The sequence below is a fragment of the Poecilia mexicana genome, unplaced genomic scaffold, assembly GCF_051168715.1.
Source record: "Poecilia mexicana isolate PSO_F unplaced genomic scaffold, ASM5116871v1 scaffold_19, whole genome shotgun sequence".
Taxonomy (NCBI): Eukaryota; Metazoa; Chordata; class Actinopteri; order Cyprinodontiformes; family Poeciliidae; genus Poecilia; species Poecilia mexicana.
The window spans coordinates 5,652,490-5,671,150 of record NW_028263388.1 but is presented as its reverse complement, the minus strand read 5'-3'; positions in this window follow the sequence as shown (position 1 = coordinate 5,671,150).

Genomic DNA, 18,661 nt, shown 5'->3' with positions numbered 1-18,661 from the left:
ATAGGAAAGGAAATCCAAAGTGCTTTACTCCAAATCAAAGGAATGACAAGAAATATGGAAGTGGTTTCTGCAGCAAAGAGATTCATCGTTTCTTCTTGTCAGTATTGTCAAGGTATTAGGAGAAATCCAAGGAAGCACAGGAACACAAGAAGCTGTTCAAAAGAAAACTATTTTCTGACACGTTGAGAGATGTTTGTGGTTTGGTTCAGGCTGCTAGAGAGAGCGAGAGAGCAAGACTTTGCCAAGAAGGGTGGTCAAATACTGCAATGTTTCTCTGTTTTAGCATTTTAACCTTTCACCTTCTGTCTGTCATGGAAGAAGCCGGATTAAAGCTCTGTGTTCATATGAGGATCTAAATTCCCTACGAAATATACAAACACTGCTTTTTACAGTCAAAGTCCTGCAAGACCCAATAATGAGTTAAATAAATTGACACTACGTCAGTAAAACCGCTGTTCTACAGAAATCATTCTCCTACACAACACACAGTATGGCTTGGTCTTTGGTTCTAATATTATTAATTTATGGCAGAAAGGCTAGAAACATTTACAACAATATTTTGATATTTTAATAGTTAAAGAATAATCAGAATCAGCTCTAAACAGTATCAGAAGGTCCAATTTGACCAAATCTGCGGTATAATCTGTGCATCTCTAACTTATTTCAGTAAGTACATTTTAAAAATGTGGTTTAACTTGCCCTCTTTCTCTATTCCTTTCTAAGAGTAACATTCATTGGTTCCTTCCTCTGTTTTCTTTGCACAGTGAGGATAGCAGAGGACAGAAAACTGGGTTAGAGAGTTTTCTGCCAGGTGCCGATACAATCTAGAACCTCACAGTGTGTCTGAGGATAGAGGAACCTGATTCCAGGTATGTAGTAGGTTTTTGGTTAATGTGATGTGGTCAACAGCACCTTAGAATCCATTGGTCATAGCTTCTACCTTTCTGCAGTACATATAATATAGATCTTATAAACAATGTAGGGAAATGTACCTCATAATGAGCAAATCTGGAAAAAAGGAGAGCAGTTCTTGAAAAAGAAAAAAAGGCAAGCGTGTTAATATCCACTAGATGGCAGCATTTACCAAAATGTGACTGATTTCAAACAATGACTTTCATCGATGGATGTCTCCTTCAGGAAACATCATGACTGAAAGAAGAAGTCCAACACAGAAGTTTCCACCAAGAGAAGAAGAAGACTGAAGTGACGAGAACAAAACATTGTTTAAAACTTCGCCTTACTGAGCTTACATTATGTAACCAAACAAAATTAAAAGCTACTGAACCAAGTCTGAACAGACTATGATGATCCAGTCTAAAGCACTCATTCACTATGTGAACAAACATAGACAGCAAACACACACACGCACACATACAAACACACATCTCCCTGGGTGAGAAGCCAGCAATGGCCCCTCGTAAATAAGGGTTCCTGTATATTCTGTGAAATCCAACTGTGCATCTGGATCCCATCAGAGCTTGTGTTCTTTTGCAAATGATCCCAAATGTTTCTAATTATGCCAGCAGAGTCGGCACGAGGCTGTTTGAATGTGTGTGTCCCTGTATGTGTGTGTGTGTGTTCCCGTAGTCATCTCCAGGAAGGAAGATGCACTCCAAAGCACTGAGCTCTTTGTTCTGGAGGCAAATCACAACAGTGAACAGAGTGGTCCTGACCTCTGCAGGTCACTGGTAGCCCAATGGCAACTGAAGTAGTGTGTCTGAATTTATTTATTTCAAAGTGTTACAATCCTGAACCAAAAACTCATCCATTAGGTAATAACAGAATACTGGCTGCTGTTTGTAAGGCCATTTTATGTGGGGTAATGTGTATTTCAACATTAGCCTTACAACTAAAATTAGCATCTTAGCTAATTTTTGATATAATAGCTTAGCTTACCATACTGAATGGAGTGAGTTTATTTAAGTCAACACTATAGTGACAGCTAAAATCTTATAGATTATATTTTAGCTAACCTTAGCATTTTGGCTATCTTCAACTTATACACCAATGTTTGCATATTTAATGGAGAATAGAGTAGAAATGTCTTATTTTTCCAAAGTAGGGGAGTAAGTCAACTTAAATCAACATACTAATGATAGCCCACACACTAACAATTGCAATTAAGATAACATAAGTATTTGCAAATCCTGCAATGATTTGCTTTCAGAGACAAAGTGTTATTGTCGCGGACCTCCAAACTACCAACACCTAGAGGAGTGGACATGCTAATGGTTCGGCGGACCTCAAAGACCTCTACCTATAATGGAAGACATTGTTCAGGATCACATTTTCCACTGCTGCCCTATCCAGGGACTGGAGAGGGGTTGCATGAGTTGGGTTGATTTCTCCCCACTTTGAAGTTCCCTCTCATCCTCCTATTTCCCCAATTAAACTGATTGTGTTAGTGTTGTTTTTTTTTAAAAGAGCTTCAAATCCATCACCCAGCAGCGGTATGCATCGACTTAAAACAAAGCTTGGAAAAAGTCCTAGAGCTCTATAAAACTGGAAGAGGAACTCCTCGGTTTTTTTCCCTCCTGTTAATTCCAAGTAAAAACAACCAAAACTGGTCAATATTTATGGAGCGAAACTGTGATAATTGCTCATTTTACGGCAACTATTGAACATTGAACAGCTTTTTTGGAGTTGCTAAAAAAAAAAAAAAAAAAAAGCCAAAGATTGGACTTAGATTGGAAAATAGAGGGAATAAAAGTTCAATGTGTCAAGTAGATGAATAGAAGGCGAAGGACTGAGTACGCACACTTAGAGGGAAAATGACAGAATCAAAGGAAATTAGAGTTACTCAGTTCACAGCTCAGTGTGGGAGGTTGCCTGAGGGGGGGCATGCGGACGCCGGCTGGCGCACAGGGGAGAAATTCAACAGCTCTGTCAACGGAAATCCTCATCATACATCTACAACGCTTCAGGAAAGCAAAACAACCTGACGGGGCTGCGGTTGTCACCGTCCGCGAGGCAGAAAGAATCGTGAAAGGTTTATTCATTTTAACGACAGCAATCCAATACATCATGTGGCGAAACTGAGAGGCAAAGACACACGGTGTTCAAATATTATTCTACGCTGCCCGGAGAAAGACGAGCTTCCTGATTTCTAGATGCTCTGTGCTTTTGGCTTTGTTGATAGAGGCACGTTGCAACCGCAAACCTTAATGGGTTTTATTTGGCCGCAATGCAACGGAACAACCCAGAGTAGAGTGTGATTGAGCGGAAAGAAGAGGATGCCTGCTTTTTAAAATGTTTTTACAAGTCGCAATCTGAAAAGTGTGTTGTGCAGGAACTGGTAGAAGCTTTTTTGAAATGAGCGATGTTCGACTGGAGACACACCCAACTTGGCTAGAACCGAATCGGACATTAACTGGCTAGAATAAGGAATGACGATGGAGAAGAAGTCACATATCAAATTGCTGTCAATAAAACGTATTTTACGCTGCAGTATGCGACTTTTATAAAACACCTGTTTTTGTTTTTTTTTACAATATTTGTTGAAACTGTCTCTATGCTATGTGTCATGAGACAGATAATCTGTCTCACCAAATTAAACTCCTCTGCCTTCTGCTAACTAGAAAAAAACAATCAGAACCAGGAAGCGGGTCTTAATGCTGTCAGTCACCCTCTGTGTAGCGTTGCTCATTTCCCTCCCACTTTTCTCCCCTTGCTTTCTGTTACAATGTAGCTAGCATAGCTTGTCGTGAATGCTAAGTCTAGTTAGCATGGCCACTGATGACAGCAAATAAACGGTTTTCCTGTAATGATAGCTTGTTTCCCTGCCATTAGCAACATTTTAGGACTATTTACATGAGAATGATTGACAGCGCTATGTCCCTCCTCCTGGCTCTGATTGGTTGTTTTTGACTGGAAGCAGAGCATTTCTTCAGATGATGTTTTCACAGAGTATCTGTCTCATGACATACTATCACAACATGGTGACAGTTTTAACAAATATGTAACTTTTTTTTCATAAAAGTTACATACTGCAGCTTTAACCTTTTCTGGGTTTTAGTCTGAGTTCTGTGTCCAAACTATACTTATTTTATTACAGATAACGTTTAGTTTTTCGACATTTTTCACTGTTACTGAAGGGGTTTTGTCTGTGGAACAGCAGCACAAATGGCAAAAATTCCTGGAAAATCCTGCATACTTAAAGGAAATTGAAAAATGACAGAGGGACAAATGTTGCCTAAATTGATGCTTGTTAGTAAATATTCAAATGAGAGCAGATGTTTTGGAAGTTCAGCCACCATAAAATAGAGTTTGAGAATAAAACGGATGCCAGACCACAATCCATCTGATTAATGCCACGACCTACCATCTATTAAACCTGAACGATAAATGAGCAAGAACTAGATTCAGTTAGAGCTGTTAACAGATCAGAATATTTGGATCATGAATCAATGAACATGAATCAGTTCACAACCTGATTGAAACGAGGTAAGGACCAGTTCCTATTAAGGTTAGACCCACATCACTGGTTGAGTGTTTCGCTCGTTCTTCTTTACCAAACAGCTCAGGCTCAGTCATAAATGGAAAGCAGCTTGAATATAAATCTTCCCATCTTGCCATAGATTTTCAATTAGATTTCAATCTGAACTTTGACTGGGCCGTCCTAACGTACACTGATGCTTTAATCTAAACCAGTGGTTCTGCTCCAGCCAGGTCCCCGGGTCACGCCATCCTTCACTGATCAAAACAGATTGATCAGTGAAGGACTGTGGATTATTATTATTATAATACAACACTTTCTCAGATTTTTTTTTTCAGTTGTAGGAGTAGGAATTAGGACTAATAATTGCATAATGAATTTAATCATTATTAATCTACTAATTTAGTCATTGATTAATCGTTAACTGGAGAACAGAGTCTGCAAAAATGGCATTTGCAGAAAAAACCAACACATTCAGAGCAGCAATGAAGCCAAAACTGTACAAACTAGATGTCCATTTTGCAATTAGGATAAAAGAAAAACAACCTCTGACTGTAAATGTGTTTGAGCCAAAACTCTTCACATGGCATAGTTTTAGCTTCAGTTTTACGCAGTCCAAATTCACTAAGTGAATGGTACGTTATTACGTTATTGTCTTATTTTAAAAAGGAGTTGAATTCTTTATTTATGTGAATCTTCTGATGTATTTCAAATATTGTACAAATACTAATTTTTACCCCAATTAATCGTCAGAATAAGATTCACCCATTACTAAAATAATCGTTAGTTGTGGCCTCAGCAGAAATGAAGCCATTTTCTCTTAAAACATTTTTTTAACCCTCTCAGACAAAACAAGCACAATTAATTATTCAGCCAGATCGTTGTGCCATACTCAGACCGATGGGCTGTTCTGGGACGGACCCGTGTGACCGCTCAGTCTTACTGGTTCCGTCTGATGCCATAAACCAGACGTCTCAGCTCTCACTCAACGCCTTTGCTCAGAAGAAAACCAGCTGTGCAGAAGATGAAACAGGCGAAAGGAAAGAGGCTGCAGCTGAGGTAAGTTCAGGGCCCGACGTTGTGTACGGTCTAAAGTCAGGATCCGTAACAGCCGTGAGCAGAGAAGAGTGATTGGGCTTTAATATTCCCTAAGTCCCACTGCAGTGACAATAACACCAGAAGGATGAGGTATAGTGTGACAAATTAACCTGGTTTTCCAGATGCCTTAATGAGGCTTCCATAAGGGGAGACGGAGGCCTGTTACTGCCAAAAACTACTACTTTCTTTCACAGGCATTGGCCACTGTTCTCGATAAAAGGAAGTGGAAATTAACACAAAATAGGTTTAGATTTCGTATAAATAAACACTACCATTTTAATCCACTGCTACAGCTGTCGTTTAATTCAGTCCGCTCCAGAACATCTGAAAAAAAAACACATCTACTCCGGCGAGGGTTATTTGCTTAGTTTCATGTCTCAATAATGGAATAAATCATGCAAAATATAAATATATTTCGTCCAATGAATAAGTTAAAAAGTACCAGATAGTGTCTGAAAGCAACATTAGCCAACAACTATTGGAAAGCCTCATCATGAAAAGGGAAATTATTTATAAAACACATCATATCATATATTCTATTCTGTATGAATACACTGTTTTATTGTTGCTTAAGTAAAAGTTGAATATATGGATCATAAAGGTAAAAAGATACCAGAGTACAGCAAAGCCCCACCTAGTCGCCGTTCAGTGTTTATAGATTTTTCTGTGAATAGTGACACCGAATTATTTAACTAAAACTTGAGCGCAGAACTTTAAGGCATCTACAAATTCTACCCCAGGATGAATCAGATGAATGGGAGTTCTCAATATTCTAGCTGATGCCTTTGCACATTTCTTTTGATATACGTGTAATAAAAGGAAGCAGTGTGTTTGAGGTCTGGCTTCCAATCAGTTTAGATGTTGTGAATTAATGGGGCTTTCAAAATTCATGACATCATCTGTGCTTTACAAAACTGTTTAAAGGCAAACCATTTTGATTTTGATAGCCTGTCAATTCCTTTCGATATGTTCCGCTTGATTATCATCTCCCTTCATTGCTCTGTCTGGGATTTCTCCCATTGAGCTGGATTTCTTCCAGTGTGACATTCATTTTCAGCTTGGTTTTGGAATTATAGTCTGACTGTAGTTTTAGCAGTGGCACCAGAGGAAGCATCGGCCACACTCCCAAATATTGAATCAACATTCAATATGTTGAATTTCGTTCGGAGCTTCTCTCTTCGAAGTGGAGGATGGTTGTTCACGCAAAGCGTAGAACAAGGGACCGGTTTCTACCAGGCTAATTTTGATAGACATTGAGGAAAAATAGGTCCGTTTTGAGAGTGGTTTAAACTGAATGCGTGAGAAAGAGAGACTGAGTTCTGTTGTTTTACAGTAGAACGAAGTATACTTTATGAGCTGTGATTACCCCACATAAAGGACAAACTCATTCAAGAGAGTTCACTAAGCTCGATATGATGCTTCTGTGGGTAATTAAGCTTCGTTAAACCAGCTTAATAAACCAGAGCTTCAGATTTCTATCTGTGTGAGAATGATAACAAATAGGTGCTCTCAAGTGAAGCGAAGGTTTACTAAATGATGTGTTTGATGGTGCATGTGGGCATTGCATCCTATATGGAAGAGTTAAGGAGAGCTAGAAGTTTGCGAAGTCAACATTTGCTCTCTCAGGTGGGTGGTATGAGCATTAGCAGAACGAACAAACACGTCTAAATCCATGTAGTGCAACTCTCTTGGGTAGTGTAAAGCCCACCCAGCTGCAGTTAGAGTCTGGATCATCCAGTCTCATCTCCTTCTGTATTTTAAGGTCCCCAATCACCTTGGAGGCCAGGATAAATAAGCTGACCCCAGACCCTCCACCACGCCCAACGCAGTTAACGTCAGCCTCCGTGAAACGCAGTGAGACCGCATCTGTCCCGATAAAGTTTTACAAGCCCCACGCTCAATCAGCCCACCCCCCACCCCACAGCCAGAAAACTCCCATGGGTTGTTTAACACTCCCAGCTTTGAGTTTTACTGGTAGGAAAAAGGCATGTTGGATGAGCAGATATATAAAGAGTTATTAAACCAAGATCAGCTGTGTTTTGAATGCTTAAAGCTTTAGTGCAGCAGATAATTCAACAAACGTTCAAACTCTTTCACATGCAGGTACAATAACCCAACTGGACAAAGATTTTCCCAGAAGCTTGTTTTTTGAAAAATAATAATAATTTTAAAAAAAAATTGAAAAAGAATGGTAGCCAATGAAAAATTCGAGATGGGCACCAAATTGGTTGTCGTGGAAGATTTACACTAAATCTGCCAATATTTTAATCACATATACTACTTTTGGTGTCAAATGGACCAATAGAAATCATATTTACTGATAATGTTTTGAGCTTTTAAGTTGACCACCGTGGTTGTCATAGAAAATGTATTTTTACACAAAAATCGTCAATTAGATGAATGTGTTTGGAGTCAAACCATAGATGTCTGTACCATATAAATCATAACTTTTTTTTTTAGTTTGCATCTCCTTTTTCTTGTGGACATTTTTCAAAATGGCCACCATGTACTAAAGTTGGCATCACCTTTTGCCAGTGGTGGGCACAGATAATCAAAAAGTTTGACTAATTTGCTAATAAGCAAGAATCTTAGCTCTGCTAACTTTAAACCACTAAGCGCATAAAAAATTAGAAGTTAATGTTAAACTACCGAACACGTAAAGAAAAAAAAAAGTAGCAGAAACTAACGTTAAACGGTGACAAAACCTGAAACTGCTGCTGCACAAGTTACTGAACAGGTTCTTACAAGGCAACCAATGAATGAGCGAGTTAGTTGATGCCACCAACGTTACTAAGCTGGCCATTACTTAGAGGTAAGTTAATCTAAATCTGGAACCTCAGGGGAATATCATCTATTCTCAGATGGATGAACAATCTTTGCTACAGGTCTGCTTTTTTATTTTTTATGGTTTCAGTTTTAACGGCACTGTCCTTATTTTTTTGTCCCTGGTATTGACATGTTAATTAGATTTTCTTAAGTTTAATTAATTTTTGAGTCACTAGTAAAACTGTTTGAAGCCTGCAAACTGAGACGCTGTGGTTTCATCAACAAACTGAACCCCAACTGTTGTTTAACAAGAGCCAGTCAAGCGTTCAGAGCTAACATGCATAAAACTGAAAACGCATGGGTGTCCACATTCATTGCAGTTTTGGTGTTATTCAAACCCATGTGGACTGGGATGCAATAATTTACACCCACAAACTGTGGAAATATAATATAACGTTCAGCCTCTATTAGAGTTATTGTCAAACATTCAAGAGCGTAGCGTGTTATAAGATGGTGGTTTCTCTGCTCAAGCTGGAGACGCAACTCTCTGCAGTGGAATGTGAGCGCTGCTCTTTGCTTTTCCTCTGACATGAACTTAATGGTAGTGAATGAAAAGAATTCAACAAACCCCAAAGCCCTCCTTCCTTCAGTTTTCTCCAGTTTATTTCCCTTTTGGACACTCATACCCTTTTCTTTTTTCCTCTTCACCCTTTACGCTTCGTATTTTCTAACTCTGCTTCTCTTTTCCTACTTGATGTTTCCCAGCGGGTGAGCAGACTATGCCAGAGCAATAAATTGCAGCCTTGTATCTGTCCATCACATCTCATAAAAGTCCAATTCCTCCCAGTTTAAAAGTCCAGCTCCTCTGCTTATCTAATATGTCGCCAGATTATTTCTGGAATTATATTTTTTTCCCCCAGCCACAATCTGTTCTAGATGAGAAGGTGCACAGCATGCAGAGGTTGATACAATGTGGACTTGAGCTGCATATCCCCATCTGCTATACAGTTTTAGTAGCACAGACATTTAGTACAGTTAATAAAGCTAAATATCTCCACAGCTATGCTAGGCTGTACAAGCACCCCAACTTAAACACATCATATCTACAACACACATGGACCACTGCTACGGAATATATGCAAGTGAAAATGTAGCAAAAACTTTTCCATTACTAAAAAGTTAGCCATGAAATCCCACAGGATCCATGCTTAGACTGCTTCCAATTCAGGTGTGAATTAGATTTATAAAAGGAAATAAATCTTTACCAAAAAAAAGCAAAAACTTAACTGTAATGTCACGTTAAAGATATCAAATATGACTGTCATGTACAGAAACAGTTTTTGGAATTAGAAATATTTTAAAACAGTACTGTATAATATAACCGCTGCAGCTGTCTGATTCCGAAATGGCAACCAGTTAACAAGTTAATAAAAAAAAATAAAAAGCCTGATGTCATCAAGAGTTACTCAATGCAACAAAATCCAATATCCTGCTTTCAAATTTTTCTTTCTGATTAACCATGTCTGAAATTGTAAAGATATTCCACTGAAAACTGAGTTTTGGCAGAGCTCACTTTCTTTCAAAAACAAACACTTTTGCTAAACTGAACCACCTGTGGTGGAAACGGGTCCGGTCCAGGTAACACACAGGTCACCCTGCATGATCAGTTAAATTTTACAAGCTGATTAGGGCAAAGCGGCCACAAAGTCTGTTACAAAGATAAGGAGCCTGCCTGGTGTTCACGCGTAAGATGGGTTTTAAGACGTCACCGTTACGGATAAACTGAAGACTAAAGTGTTTTAATTTCAATTTGGTCCAGGCAAGTCTAAAAATGTACGTTGAATATTATGCTGAAAATCACTTTTAAATGCAGATAAAATGAATAGAGCCTCTGGTTCCGTGGCTCTGTCGGCCAAAGCACAGCTCAGCCAGTAAAGTGATCTGTACATCAGCAGCGGTCGCAAAATGTAACCTCCCTCAGTCAGAGCACAAATCAAGGTTACAGCAGTGGTGTGAGGCACTCAGCATCTGTCACATTTGCGATCAAACACAGAGAACACCAGCAGTTAGTGGTTGAGGACATGACTTGTGTGTTAGGGTGCGCTGGTGTGCGACTATTACAGCACGGCACAGTGTGTGCTTATGTGCGATACTGACTGGCCCATCTGCTATTACCTCACTGTAACACAAACTCCATTATATCACCAAGGAAGATCCCATATTCCACATCTGATGAGTGAACCGTAGCTCCTAGCCGGACTGCGTCTCCGTGCCAAAGCCGTACGCGCCGGGACACCCAGCTGAGCCAGCTGGTGGAGGATGAGGTTTCACAGTGTAAAATGTACCATCTTTTCCTCAACGTGATGGGTATTATGTTTGAGCCCCCCGCTCCAGGTGTCTCGAATCAGTTTGATTGTGTGTGAGCCATTTTCCAACTTGTTATACGCTCACTATAATTTCAGTCACTTAGAACCCTCAGAGGCTGTTTCCAATGTCAAATCAGAACAGACGGGGGGTAGATCTTTGTCTCCACCATGACGCTTTTCATAAATGTCTGCATTTTTCCCCCCATTCTAAATCCTTGAAGTAGATTGAAAGCATAAATCTGAGGAATATTGTGTTGAAAAGACAGAAAAATGTCTTTGCCATCTGACTACAATGCATGTAAATGTCACGAAATGAAAAACCATTGGTAGCATGCGATGATTGATAAATGGTTAAAAGGTTTTTAGGGTATACAGGACTCAGTTTGTGTTTTTGTCCAAGAACTCATACATTGCTAGCCTGGCCATTGCCTTCCTTCGCTATTCCACTTGATTCAAATCTCACTTACTGGAGATTTGGTCTTTATGGTCTCTTTTTCCATTGACTTGCGATTCTCACTGGTTTGAATTTCTACCAGGTCAATCAACGAACAGCAGAAGTTGTGAACAAGAACTGCTTTAGAATTGTAGTCTGCTTGTAGTTTTAGCAATGGCAGCGGATGAAACGAGCAAAGCCGTTCAGTTCGTGTTGGCCAAGTTTTCAAATACTGAAATAACATCAACAGCCGCCTCGTTTGGTTCAGCCTTTCTCTCAAGTCGCACATGTGCTGATGATTTTCTAAATATTTTTATGGATTTCATCATTATAGCACAAATTTATTCACAACATATCTGCTGGTTGGACCTATTAACATGTTACTGAGAAAAACTGTGAACTGGATTTCACAAAAACATTTAATTGTATCAGAAGCTGATGTGTAATGAAATAGGACAATAAGGCTTGTTTTATTATGTGCTAAATATGTAGATAAAAAGAGCTTGGATCCAGTGGTGGAGACTTTATAATAAGGCTTAGAGCCACGGTGCTAAAAGTGGATCAAATCCAGAGCTGCAGGAAGGGATCCAAACTCTTAAATGATTTAAACATTGGAATGATTGCTAATACGTCTGCTTTGGTCTGGTCATGCAAAATAACCTCTCCAAAGCATCTGGGGAAAACACACACAATTGTTTCTAGGAAAGTTCATAAAGTTACCATTTTTCAGGAGCTCTTGTTTATTTTAAGTAGCTTAAGCTCAGAAGCAATGTTATCCACTGTTAAATCAGGAAAAACATCATTTTAACTGTTACTGTCATAGATCTGATTTAATGTATGTATATAAAGAACATATGCAAGATATCCCTTCATTAGAAGTAGGCAGATCAATCCAAAATATCTATAATATCGACACCAAGTCGATATCAGTATAAGATCAACACTAAAGTGCTAAGATCGATACTTTACTTTCAGATTCTGTTTTGAAATTTTAATTTTATATCATAGTTTCTCAAATCTACCTAAAAAAAAGATTATATTTAGATTTGCTCTCAAATTAGAATTTTTTTTGCTCTTTATTTACTTGGGAAAAAATGCACAAAAGTGTGTTTTGTTTTTCTATTTTTTCCTCCATCGTGTTTACATACTCAAAGTATTTCGTAGACACCATGTCCAATTTATATAGGTTTTCACAAAACAATTCAAAGAAAAGAAACACACGAGAGTTAGAAGTTTGATGATGTATCAAACTTAAATAAAAAAAAAAAGTATCAGTATCGATATGGATGATAATGGCTGTGTGTTTACTTAGAATCGGATCGATACCAAAATATGCAGTGTGTAGCGTAATTTTAACAAATTTTCCTATCATTCATTTGAGGCACCAGAGTACATATGTACGTGCGTGCGTGCATGGATGGATGGATGGATGGATGAATAGATGGATCTATGGATAGATAGATACTTTATTCATCCCTTTGGGGTTCAGTCTCTCACACAGCACCAATACATCAAATTATTGATAATCCTAGTTCCCAACTAGTCTTCTTAAATAGGATTAGCAAGATAGATAGATTATAAAATAGATTATTATATATACTAATAAGTACTATCTTGCTAATCCAATTAATTAATACAACTCTGACATATATGTCAGAGTTGTATTAATATCCTCTTACTATGTCAAAAATTTCATAAGAACATGCATTTTCATGGTTTACTTTTAAAAATAAAAGAGGCCCACAGCATTATACATAATAGATAGATACCTAATAGTAAAGATGAGATGGCTTTCCACTTTTCCATCCTTTGTTTTACGCTAAAAAGTTCAGTCTTAGTCTAAACACTCACAATACTGAGTGGAAGAAAAAACAGAGTCCTTCTTTTCTCTTTTCTCGGTCGTTCAGAAAGACACTGAACAACACATTCCTAATTTTCTGGGGTGTCGTTTTCTCGGTACTAACCAAGATTCTTGTGTCTCTGGCTGGATTTCATGTGTTTTCATCTAAAACGCTGAACATCAACATAGAGAGGTTAGTGAGGTCCAGTGGGATGCGGACAGGAGAATTCCTGTTAATCGGTTTGAACTGATTGACTGGACATACTTTTCTATGATTTACTGAGAATGCTGGGGCTTTTTTTCTCCATACAAAGCCCGACAGAAATGGATCATTTCCATCAAAGACGTTTAAGTAAAAACCTCACTCGCATAGGATTGGGCTAATTCCAATAAAAAGGGGTCATCTCTAGAGCTCTGGTGCAATAAGATGGAGCCGTTCGGCATTAAGCCCATTTTCATTCAGTCATTAATCAGAACAAAGTGCTGCTTTACAGTAAAAAACTGGTGTGCAAGAGATTTTCTAATTAACAGAAGCACAGCCAGGGTACCTGGATGAACCACAGCCAGGGCTTTTAAATGTGGATAGGGGAAAAAGCGCTCTGGACTGTGTCATACGTTTATTTGTCCTGCATCATTCATAAGCGCCTGGCACAGAACCGCACGGCCGGCCTGAAAAGCCCTGCTCATATTTGGTGTTTGCAGACCCCCCGAGTACAGGTTTAATCCAGTGCAAATCTTCAGCGCTCATTATTTGCTTAGCAGGAATTTCAGCTGAAACGGTCGTCAACATTTTGCTCAAGACAGATGTGCCTCATTAAAGGTTAGAATTCCCAAAGCAATCCACAGCTTCTTGTTTAATTCCCCTTCCAGTAATTAAGAGTCAGGTTTTTCCTCACGTCTTAACAGAGAGGATGTCTGAAAATGTGGGGGAAAAAACTGGACTTTGTGTTAACAAATATAATCTATACATCTCAAAAATAAAGATGAAACTGTCTTTTTATCAGATGTGTTTCCATTAAAAATGTGCGCAAATCTTTGTCTATTTTCTGCCAGTGTTGAAAAAAGATAAATGTGGAAATTAAATAAAAAAATCACACATGAATAACTTCGTTCACGCAACAAATCATTAAAACTCATGCCAACGACAGATGTAAACAGTTATATGAGAAATATTCATAAGTCAGCCATAGTGCTAGTGCTCATCATCTATCAACAAGGAACTTATACTTGGGAGCGGCTGCATATGCAGCGTTTTGGGGAAATTGTTGTCAGTAATTTTATGGAGAAGTTGTGGATTCAACACATTGGATTCACATGTGCAGTGAAGCCAGCTGCATTCTCCAAAAAAATGCAGAAGGTGGTCGAAAAAGTTATTCATCATCCTCCTATTACTTCCTGTCATCTTCACTGTCGTTTTTGCCAGTAGTAACATCCAGCTGTTGATCATAACTTGTGTGATATGTGAAGCGTTTCGATTCAGCTGAAAAACCACCTCATTATCACAAAAAAATGTTATCAAAAAACTTCTTTTTTTTTCAAATAATGCTGCGTTTCCATGAAGCAAATTCATTTTCAGAATTTCAATTTGCTCAATTTAATAGTAAATGGAAACACAACTAGAGAAAGATTAGTGGATTCTTAACAATACATCTCCAGCTTACAGGTGAGAAGATACATAAAGTTTATGCCTATGAAACTGTGTTCCAATTTATTGATGTGAGGAGGAGCTTCGTCCTTGAAGGCGGGGCTAGGTCCAACCAGGTGTTTTGAACAAGATGGCTGGTTGCCATGGAGATTAAAGGATTTTTCATGAAAGAATCAAAGAAACACTCCAGGTATGTTTTTGAAGAGGGCATAACATTATAGTGCAATGTCAAGCTCACAAGTCAATTTAATACGGCACTGCACCTTTAAAGCACTCACATGTGGAATAACGGTCATGTATGAACAGATTACGTATTTTACTGCCTTTTTTTTTATTGCCAGGTTCAATCTTCAGCAAAACAGAACGGCAGTGAAAATTAAGAGCAACATTAACATATAATGTCAAGTTTATATGGTTGGAAAAACAGAGCCCTCAGACAGCGTTCCTTCGTTCCACCAGAAACACAGTAATGATGCAGTTAGGAAAGTCTTTAAAAAGTTACAAGTGAAATCACGTGGGTGGTACGCGCTGCTGTTCTGACTCAGGCCCAGCTATGCTGGACGGGAGGCCGGGAGGTTTCACTCAGAGAACCCCCCCACCCCCCAAATCTCCAGGGTTATGTACGATTATTCTTTTTTTAACGTTCTGCCGGACCCCGGACAGCCGTGTGTGAAAAGGCGAAGATGCACGAAGGCAGACGTGGACAATGGCTGCTACTGTGCGCTCGTGTATTTGTGTTTTCAAGGAAGGACTATTAACCGGTTAGCTACAGGGAAACTCAGCAGGTTTCAGATACGGTTTGTCTCGCTGCTGATTCAAGCTGTGTGACTCCGAGACTCCACAGTCTCCATGGGTGGCCCTTACACACACACACACACACACTCACACATGCATATATATTTTTATATATAAAAGTGACTTTCTGCAGAAAAAAAAAAAGAATTTGTACATAAATTATTGAGAATATTTGCTTAAACGCATGCTTCGTATCGCTCTGATATGCCATATAACATGCATGATTGAACACATAGGTAAGAACACAAATAAATGGACGAAAATGTTTGTTTATGCGACTGCTACATAATTCTATCTACAAAAAAGACACACACTGGGTTATGTGGTTATGTTTTTCACTCGCATTTACATTCCCACCCCCCGCTGGGCCGTAAAAACAAACCACACAAAATATGGCGTTTGTCCTCTGATTAAACAGACCCGCATTCCAGCGAACCGTGCTGGACCGGCCCGGCAACAGCCGTCATATTGACAGTGGGACGTGCGGTTCGTCTGCATGATCGCTCATGAAGGGAGGCTTTATGGCTCAGCCAGCTCCCTATAATCAGCTTTATATGGACCCAAAGCGTAGAAGACGGATAGAACCCTCCTTCCCCTTCGTCTCGGCCAGCCGGCCCCCGGGGGTCAGGAAAGACAGTGACAACAACTACAGCGGTCATGAAGATACAAGGGGGTTCAGATCACCCCAACGCCTATAAAAATTCATATTTATGGCTGCCAAGGTGCAGAAACAGTTACGTATTTTTTTTTTTAGACAGTATGATCCTAGATCAGCCGAAATCAAACAAACTTGAGTATGTAGACGGTCGAGCATGCTGCTGAAAGTTGGTGAGGACTGAAAAATTCCAGACAGAAACTAAGATTTATATTGGAATTTGTCCCATTTGAGACAAAGCAAAGCTAAAGTAGCTTCTCAGATGTCATAAGATGTCACTCTTATGAAAATAATATTCTTATTTTTTACATATTTGTTGAAACTTTCACTATCTGGTGACAATATGGTATGAGACAGAATCTGTAGGGGAAAAAAGTGCTACAGAGAAACAACCAATCAGAGCCAAGAGGAGGGTCTTAGCACTGCTAATCATCCTCTCCTTGTTCTGTGCTGCTACAGCTAGCAAAGCCTATTGTGAATTCTAAGCCAAGCTAGCATGACCCTCGATGATGGGAGATAAACAGTTTTCCTGTAACGGTAAATTGTTTCTCTGCCGTTAGAAGTGAGTATTAGAGATTGATTGACAGCACTAAGATCCTCCTCCTGACTGATTGGTTGTTTTTGGTCAGGAGTGATGCATTTCTTCAGGCACCAGTATCACCTAAGGGAGGAAGTGGAGGAGAGCGATCTTTTCAGATTATCTGTCTTATATGCTGGAGAATAAGCTTTTATGAGTTTTAGCAATATATCTGGCATCATTTAGATCAGTGGTCCCCAAACTTTTTCCTGTGAGGGCCACATAACTTTTCCCTTCTCTGGTGGGGGGCCGGAGATTGTTGATAGGGGGGTGGGTGCGTTTCTCGATTTATTTTTACCCAGAAAGCACATGGGCAAAACCCATGAGTGAAACGGTAACTGGGACTGTCTAGTATATATTCCATTGAGGGAATGTAATTTTAACATATTAATTTATCATATGTTAACATAAAGGCTCATTTTGAAGTATAAGCTGCATTGCTTCATAACAGACACTTGTTCATCTGCTCTACTGCAAACAACCGTACTGATTAAATAACATAAAAGTCGAGCAGTTCCCTAAAAGTCCAACAGATGGCGCATTCCAAAGTTTACAGGACACACTTCCTGCTAAAGAGTCCCCTGGTGATTGAAGAAAAATCCAAACACCCACACTTCCTGCTATAGAGCCCCCTGGTGGTTGAAGAAAAATCCACATATAAACCGGAAAATACAATAAATGAAAAAAAAATCTGATATATGTTCACGGGGCCAGACCAAATGTGGAGGCGGGCTGGATCCGGCCCGTGGGCCGTAGTTTGGGGACCTCTGATTTAGATAGACAAAATCTAAATCAGATTTGCTTTCCTACCTTAACTTGCTCGAAATAAAGTGAAATTAAAGTTTTGAAGCAGAAAAGTGAGTCTTCATGCGTCTAAACCCTGCTACAAGTCTGGAAACGAGTGGGCCCAAACTTCCTCCACAATTATGTCAAAGTCAGTCATTGCAATGCTCGATTGTTGCAATTACACTTTCACATACAACCTCTATTCATTGAATCCCAATTTTAAATGTATAAAAGCTTTCAACTGGTTGTGAAAGCAAAGAAAAAAAATTGGGATTCTTAGATTCCCCCGTCCCCAAGAAATATTGCTAAAATCTTTCTCGTCTCGTTCTCATGAAACCAATATTGCGTATCGTCTCCACATACGACGGATTTATTACGACACCCTTATTAGTCATGCAACTGCATTTTTACGTTCTCTGTTCTTCAAATTGACTTAGAGAAGCTCTTTAAGTTGACTTAGCCGATGTGCCTGAAGCTACACAACATAATACACCAAGGCTTTACGACTGTATCTGGTGACGGTCAGAAGCAAAGCAGTCAGTGCCCCTATGGCGGGACTCTGGGGTTACATTTCTCAGTATTTTTGTTTTATGTCTCCTTTTGGTTCATACAGTCTTATGGAAAGATTTTCAGGTTTCAGCTGTTTTAGCCGTTGGTTGGATTGAACAGGGTGGCCTCACAGGGAACTCTGTGGATTCAACTCACCTCTCCTCTGAGAAGTGCTTCTCAAATACGGCCCAGTCTAAGAGACAGTCCTCAAGTGGTATCCCAGATGTACGCTACGCATCAAGAGTTTGATTGGTGTCCAGAGCAGACGGCGCCCAAGCGGCCTCTGATCCAATGGCTTTCCAGTGGCTTTATGACTTGAGATCTTAATAAAGTGTTTGAATGACTTTCCAGTGCTTTCATTCAGCCTAATTCCCTTTAGTGGAGGACAGCAAGCTGCCTTTGAGTGTCGGGAGGATCTGCCCTGAAGAGCTTTGCAGGTTTTAACCATTGAAGAATCCTTACAGAAGGGGATTTTCCCAGTGCAATTCATCATTGTCTTTACTGTTTGTCTGTGTGCGCGCGCGCGCGTGTGTGTGTGTGTTTGAGAGCGAGTGTGTGGGTCCGTGATGGGACTTTACCGCTATTAGTGGGGATTTCGCCTCACTTTGACCCAGTGATGTGTCGTTTTAATAGGTGAGGGATCAGATTAGTCCTGGATGTCCTCCACATGCTCTGCGTAGGGCGATGAACCTCGTCACGCAGAGGGAGAGGACCAC